This window comes from Procambarus clarkii, unplaced genomic scaffold (genome assembly GCF_040958095.1).
Source record: "Procambarus clarkii isolate CNS0578487 unplaced genomic scaffold, FALCON_Pclarkii_2.0 HiC_scaffold_119, whole genome shotgun sequence".
In the NCBI taxonomy this organism is placed as follows: domain Eukaryota; kingdom Metazoa; phylum Arthropoda; class Malacostraca; order Decapoda; family Cambaridae; genus Procambarus; species Procambarus clarkii.
The window spans coordinates 1,686,780-1,694,030 of NW_027189152.1; positions in this window are offsets into that span (position 1 = coordinate 1,686,780).

A 7,251-nucleotide genomic window follows, 5' to 3' on the forward strand; every position below is an offset into this window, starting at 1 on the left:
TCTCTGCACCTATTTTCAGTTTCAAATTACGACTTTTTATACCGAAAATATGCCAATTACTGAAAACGGCGATGGGTCATATTTTGCCCAAACCCCCCTGCAGTTTTCAAAATGTCTGAAATGTCGGAAATTTGACTCCTGAGCGTGATTTTTGAGCCGAATTCTGACTCTCTGCACCTATTTTCAGTTTCAAATTACGACTTTTTATACCGAAAATATGCCAAATACTGGAAACGGCGATGGGTCATATTTTGCACAAACCCCCCTGCAGTTTTCAAAATGTCTGAAATGTCGGAAATTTGACTCCTGAGCGTGATTTTTTAGCCGAATTCTGACTCTCTGCACCTATTTTCAGTTTCAAATCCGACCTTTCATACCGAAAATATGCCAATTACTGTAAACAGCGATGGGTCATATTTTGCCCAAACCCCCCTGCAGTTTTCAAAATGTCTGAAATGTCGGAAATTTGACTCCTGAGCGTGATTTTTGAGCCGAATTCTGACTCTGTGCACTTATTTTCAGTGTCAAATTACGACTTTTTACACCGAAAATATGCCAATTACTGAAAACGGCGAAGGGTCATATTTTGCCCAAACCCCCCTGCAGTTTTCAAAATGTCTGAAATGTCGGAAATTTGACTCCAGAGCGTGATTTTTGAACCGATTTCTGACTCTCTGCCCCTATTTTCAGTTTCAAATTTCGACGTTTCATATCGAAAATATGCCAATTACTGTAAACGGCGATGGGTCTTATTTTGCCCAAACCCCCCTGCAGTTTTCAAAATGTCTGAAATGTCGGAAATTTGACTCCTGAGCGTGATTTTTGAGCCGAATTCTGACTCTCTGCACCTATTTTCAGTTTCAAATTACGACTTTTTATACCGAAAATATGCCAATTACTGAAAACGGCGATGGGTCATATTTTGCCCAAACCCCCCTGCAGTTTTGAAAATGTCTGAAATGTCGGAAATTTGACTCCTGAGCTTGATTTTGTATCTGAATTCTGACACTCTGCACCTATTTTCAGTTTCAAATTCCGAATTTTTATACCGAAAATCTGCCAATTACTGAAAACAGCGATGGGTCATATATTGTCCAAACCCCCCTGCAGTTTTAAAAAATATCTGAAATGTCGAAAATTTGACTCCTGAGCGTGATTTTTGAGCCGAATTCTGACTCTCTGCACTTATTTTCAGTGTCAAATTACGACTTTTAATACCGAAAATATGCCAATTACTGAAAACAGCGATGGGTCATATTTTGCCCAAACCCCCCTGCAGTTTTCAAAATGTCGGAAATGTCGGAAATTTGACTCCTGAGCGTGATTTTTGAACCGATTTCTGACTCTCTGCACCTATTTTCAGTTTCAAATTTCAACGTTTCATACCGAAAATATGCCAATTACTGTAAACGGCGATGGGTCATATTTTGCCCAAACCCCCCTGCAGTTTTCAAAATGTCTGAAATGTCGGAAATTTGACTCCTGAGCGTGATTTTTGAACCGATCTCTGACTCTCTGCACCTATTTTCAGTTTCAAATTTCGACGTTTCATACCGAAAATATGCCAATTACTGTAAACGGCGATGGGTCATATTTTGCCCAAACCCCCCTGCAGTTTTCAAAATGTCTGAAATTTCGAAAATTTGACTCCTGAGCGTGATTTTTGAGCCTAATTCTGACACTCTGCACCTATTTTCAGTTTCAAATTACGACTTTTTATACCGAAAATATGCCAATTACTGAAAACGGCGATGGGTCATATTTTGCCCAAAACCCCCCTGCAGTTTTCAAAATGTCTGAAATGTCGGAAATTTGACTCCTGAGCGTGATTTTTGAGCCGAATTCTGACTCTCTGCACCTATTTTCAGTTTCAAATTACGACTTTTTATACCGAAAATATGCCAATTACTGGAAACGGCGATGGGTCATATTTTGCACAAACCCCCCTGCAGTTTTCAAAATGTCTGAAATGTCGGAAATTTGACTCCTGAGCGTGATTTTTTAGCCGAATTCTGACTCTCTGCACCTATTTTCAGTTTCAAATCCGACCTTTCATACCGAAAATATGCCAATTACTGTAAACAGCGATGGGTCATATTTTGCCCAAACCCCCCTGCAGTTTTCAAAATGTCTGAAATGTCGGAAATTTGACTCCTGAGCGTGATTTTTGAGCCGAATTCTGACTCTGTGCACTTATTTTCAGTGTCAAATTACGACTTTTTACACCGAAAATATGCCAATTACTGAAAACGGCGAAGGGTCATATTTTGCCCAAACCCCCCTGCAGTTTTCAAAATGTCTGAAATTTCGGAAATTTGACTCCAGAGCGTGATTTTTGAACCGATTTCTGACTCTCTGCCCCTATTTTCAGTTTCAAATTTCGACGTTTCATATCGAAAATATGCCAATTACTGTAAACGGCGATGGGTCTTATTTTGCCCAAACCCCCCTGCAGTTTTCAAAATGTCTGAAATGTCGGAAATTTGACTCCTGAGCGTGATTTTTGAGCCGAATTCTGACTCTCTGCACCTATCTTCAGTTTCAAATTACGACTTTTTATACCGAAAGTATGCCAATTACTGAAAACGGTGATGGGTCATATTTTGCCCAAACCCCCCCTGCAGTTTTCAAAATGTCTGAAATGTCGGAAATTTGACTCCTGACCGTGATTTTTGAGCCGAATTCTGACTCTCTGCACCTATTTTCAGTTTCAAATTACGACTTTTTATACCGAAAATATGCCAATTACTGATAACGGCGATGGGTCATATTTTGCCCAAACCCCCCTGCAGTTTTCAAAATGTCTGAAATGTCGGAAATTTGACTCCTGAGCGTGATTTTGTATCTGAATTCTGACAATCTGCACCTATTTTCAGTTTCAAATTACGACTTTTTATACCTAAAATCTGCCAATTACTGAAAACGGCGATGGGTCATATTTTGCCTAAACCCCCCTGCAGTTTTTAAAATGTCTGAAATGTCGGAAATTTGACTCCTGAGCGTGATTTTTGAGCCGAATTCTGACTCTCTGCACTTATTTTCAGTGTCAAATTACGACTTTTTACACCGAAAATATGCCAATTACTGAAAACGGCGAAGGGTCATATTTTGCCCAAACCCCCCTGCAGTTTTCAAAATGTCTGAAATGTCGGAAATTTGACTCCTGAGCGTGATTTTTGAACCGATTTCTGACTCTCTGCACCTATTTTCAGCTTCAAATTACGACTTTTTATACCGAAAATATGCCAATTACTGGAAACGGCGATGGGTCATATTTTGCACAAACCCCCCTGCAGTTTTCAAAATGTCTGAAATGTCGGAAATTTGACTCCTGAGCGTGATTTTTTAGCCGAATTCTGACTCTCTGCACCTATTTTCAGTTTCAAATCCGGCCTTTCATACCGAAAATATGTCAATTACTGAAAACGGCGATGGGTCATATTTTGACCAAACCCCCCTGCAGTTTTCAAAATGTCTGAAATTTCGAAAATTTGACTCCTGAGAGTGATTTTTGAGCCTAATTCTGACTCTCTGCACCTATTTTCAGTTTCAAATTACGAATTTTTATACCGAAAATATGCCAATTACTGAAAACGGCGATGGGTCATATTTTGCCCAAACCCCCCTGCAGTTTTCAAAATGTCTGAAATGTCGGAAATTTGACTCCTGAGCGTGATTTTTGAGCCGAATTCTGACTCTATGCACCTATTATCAGTTTCAAATTACGACTTTTTATACCGAAAATATGCCAATTACTGGAAACGGCGATGGGTCATATTTTGCACAAACCCCCCTGCAGTTTTCAAAATGTCTGAAATGTCGGAAATTTGACTCCTGAGCGTGATTTTTTAGCAGAATTCTGACTCTCTGCACCTATTTTCAGTTTCAAATCCGACCTTTCATACCGAAAATATGCCAATTACTGTAAACAGCGATGGGTCATATTTTGCCCAAACCCCCCTGCAGTTTTCAAAATGTCTGAAATGTCGGAAATTTGACTCCTGAGCGTGATTTTTGAGCCGAATTCTGACTCTGTGCACTTATTTTCAGTGTCAAATTACGACTTTTTACACCGAAAATATGCCAATTACTGAAAACGGCGAAGGGTCATATTTTGCCCAAACCCCCCTGCAGTTTTCAAAATGTCTGAAATGTCGGAAATTTGACTCCAGAGCGTGATTTTTGAACCGATTTCTGATTCTCAGCACCTATTTTCAGTTTCAAATTTCGAAGTTTCATACCGAAAATATGCCAATTACTGTAAACGGCGATGGGTCTTATTTTGCCCAAACCCCCCTGCAGTTTTCAAAATGTCTGAAATGTCGGAAATTTGACTCCTGAGCGTGATTTTTGAGCCGAATTCTGACTCTCTGCACCTATCTTCAGTTTCAAATTACGACTTTTTATACCGAAAGTATGCCAATTACTGAAAACGGCGATGGGTCATATTTTGCCCAAACCCCCCTGCATTTTTCAAAATGTCTGAAATGTCGGAAATTTGACTCCTGAGCGTGATTTTTGAACCGATTTCTGACTCTCTGCACCTATTTTCAGCTTCAAATTACGACTTTTTATACCGAAAATATGCCAATTACTGGAAACGGCGATGGGTCATATTTTGCACAAACCCCCCTGCAGTTTTCAAAATGTCTGAAATGTCGGAAATTTGACTCCTGAGCGTGATTTTTTAGCCGAATTCTGACTCTCTGCACCTATTTTCAGTTTCAAATCCGGCCTTTCATACCGAAAATATGTCAATTACTGAAAACGGCGATGGGTCATATTTTGACCAAACCCCCCTGCAGTTTTCAAAATGTCTGAAATTTCGAAAATTTGACTCCTGAGAGTGATTTTTGAGCCTAATTCTGACTCTCTGCACCTATTTTCAGTTTCAAATTACGAATTTTTATACCGAAAATATGCCAATTACTGAAAACGGCGATGGGTCATATTTTGCCCAAACCCCCCTGCAGTTTTCAAAATGTCTGAAATGTCGGAAATTTGACTCCTGAGCGTGATTTTTGAGCCGAATTCTGACTCTATGCACCTATTATCAGTTTCAAATTACGACTTTTTATACCGAAAATATGCCAATTACTGGAAACGGCGATGGGTCATATTTTGCACAAACCCCCCTGCAGTTTTCAAAATGTCTGAAATGTCGGAAATTTGACTCCTGAGCGTGATTTTTTAGCAGAATTCTGACTCTCTGCACCTATTTTCAGTTTCAAATCCGACCTTTCATACCGAAAATATGCCAATTACTGTAAACAGCGATGGGTCATATTTTGCCCAAACCCCCCTGCAGTTTTCAAAATGTCTGAAATGTCGGAAATTTGACTCCTGAGCGTGATTTTTGAGCCGAATTCTGACTCTGTGCACTTATTTTCAGTGTCAAATTACGACTTTTTACACCGAAAATATGCCAATTACTGAAAACGGCGAAGGGTCATATTTTGCCCAAACCCCCCTGCAGTTTTCAAAATGTCTGAAATGTCGGAAATTTGACTCCAGAGCGTGATTTTTGAACCGATTTCTGATTCTCAGCACCTATTTTCAGTTTCAAATTTCGAAGTTTCATACCGAAAATATGCCAATTACTGTAAACGGCGATGGGTCTTATTTTGCCCAAACCCCCCTGCAGTTTTCAAAATGTCTGAAATGTCGGAAATTTGACTCCTGAGCGTGATTTTTGAGCCGAATTCTGACTCTCTGCACCTATCTTCAGTTTCAAATTACGACTTTTTATACCGAAAGTATGCCAATTACTGAAAACGGCGATGGGTCATATTTTGCCCAAACCCCCCTGCAGTTTTCAAAATGTCTGAAATTTCGGAAATTTGACTCCTGAGCGTGATTTTTGAGCCGAATTCTGACTCTCTGCACCTATTTTCAGTTTCAAATTACGACTTTTTATACCGAAAATATGCCAATTACTGAAAACGGCGATTGGTCATATTTTGCCCAAACCCCCCTGCAGTTTTGAAAATGTCTAAAATGTCGGAAATTTGACTCCTGAGCTTGATTTTGTATCTGAATTCTGACACTCTGCACCTATTTTCAGTTTCAAATTACGAATTTTTATACCGAAAATCTGCCAATTACTGAAAACGGCGATGGGTCATATATTGTCCAAACCCCCCTGCAGTTTTCAAAATGTCTGAAATGTCGGAAATTTGACTCCTGAGCGTGATTTTTGAGCCGAATTCTGACTCTGCACTTATTTTCAGTGTCATATTACAACTTTTTACACCGAAAATATGCCAATTACTGAAAACAGCGAAGGGTCATATTTTGCCCAAACCCCCTGCAGTTTTCAAAATGTCTGAAATTTCGGAAATTTGACTCCTGAGCGTGATTTTAAGCCGAATTCTGACTCTCTGCACCTATTTTCAGTTTCAAATTACGACTTTTTATACCGAAAATATGCCAATTACTGAAAACGACGATGGGTCATATTTTGCCCAAACCCCCCTGCAGTTTTGAAAATGTCTGAAATGTCGGAAATTTGACTCCTGAGCGTGATTTTTGAGCCGAATTCTGACTCTCTGCACTTATTTTCAGTGTCAAATTACGACTTTTTACACCGAAAATATGATAATTACTGAAAACGGCGAAGGGTCATATTTTGCCCAAACCCCCTTGCAGTTTTCAAAATGTCTGAAATGTCGGAAATTTGACTCCTGAGCGTGATTTTTGAGCCGAATTCTGACTCTCTGCACCTATTTTTAGTTTCAAATTACGACTTTTTATACCGAAAATATGTCAATTACTGAAAACGGCGATGGGTCATATTTTGACCAAACCCCCCTGCAGTTTTCAAAATGTCTGAAATTTCGAAAATTTGACTCCTGAGCGTGATTTTTGAGCCTAATTCTGACTCTCTGCACCTATTTTCAGTTTCAAATTACGACTTTTTATACCGAAAATATGCCAATTACTGAAAACGGCGATGGGTCATATTTTGCCCAAACCCCCCTGCAGTTTTCAAAATGTCTGAAATGTCGGAAATTTGACTCCAGAGCGTGATTTTTGAACCGATTTCTGATTCTCAGCACCTATTTTCAGTTTCAAATTTCGAAGTTTCATACCGAAAATATGCCAATTACTGTAAACGGCGATGGGTCTTATTTTGCCCAAACCCCCCTGCAGTTTTCAAAATGTCTGAAATGTCGGAAATTTGACTCCTGAGCGTGATTTTTGAGCCGAATTCTGACTCTCTGCACCTATCTTCAGTTTCAAATTACGACT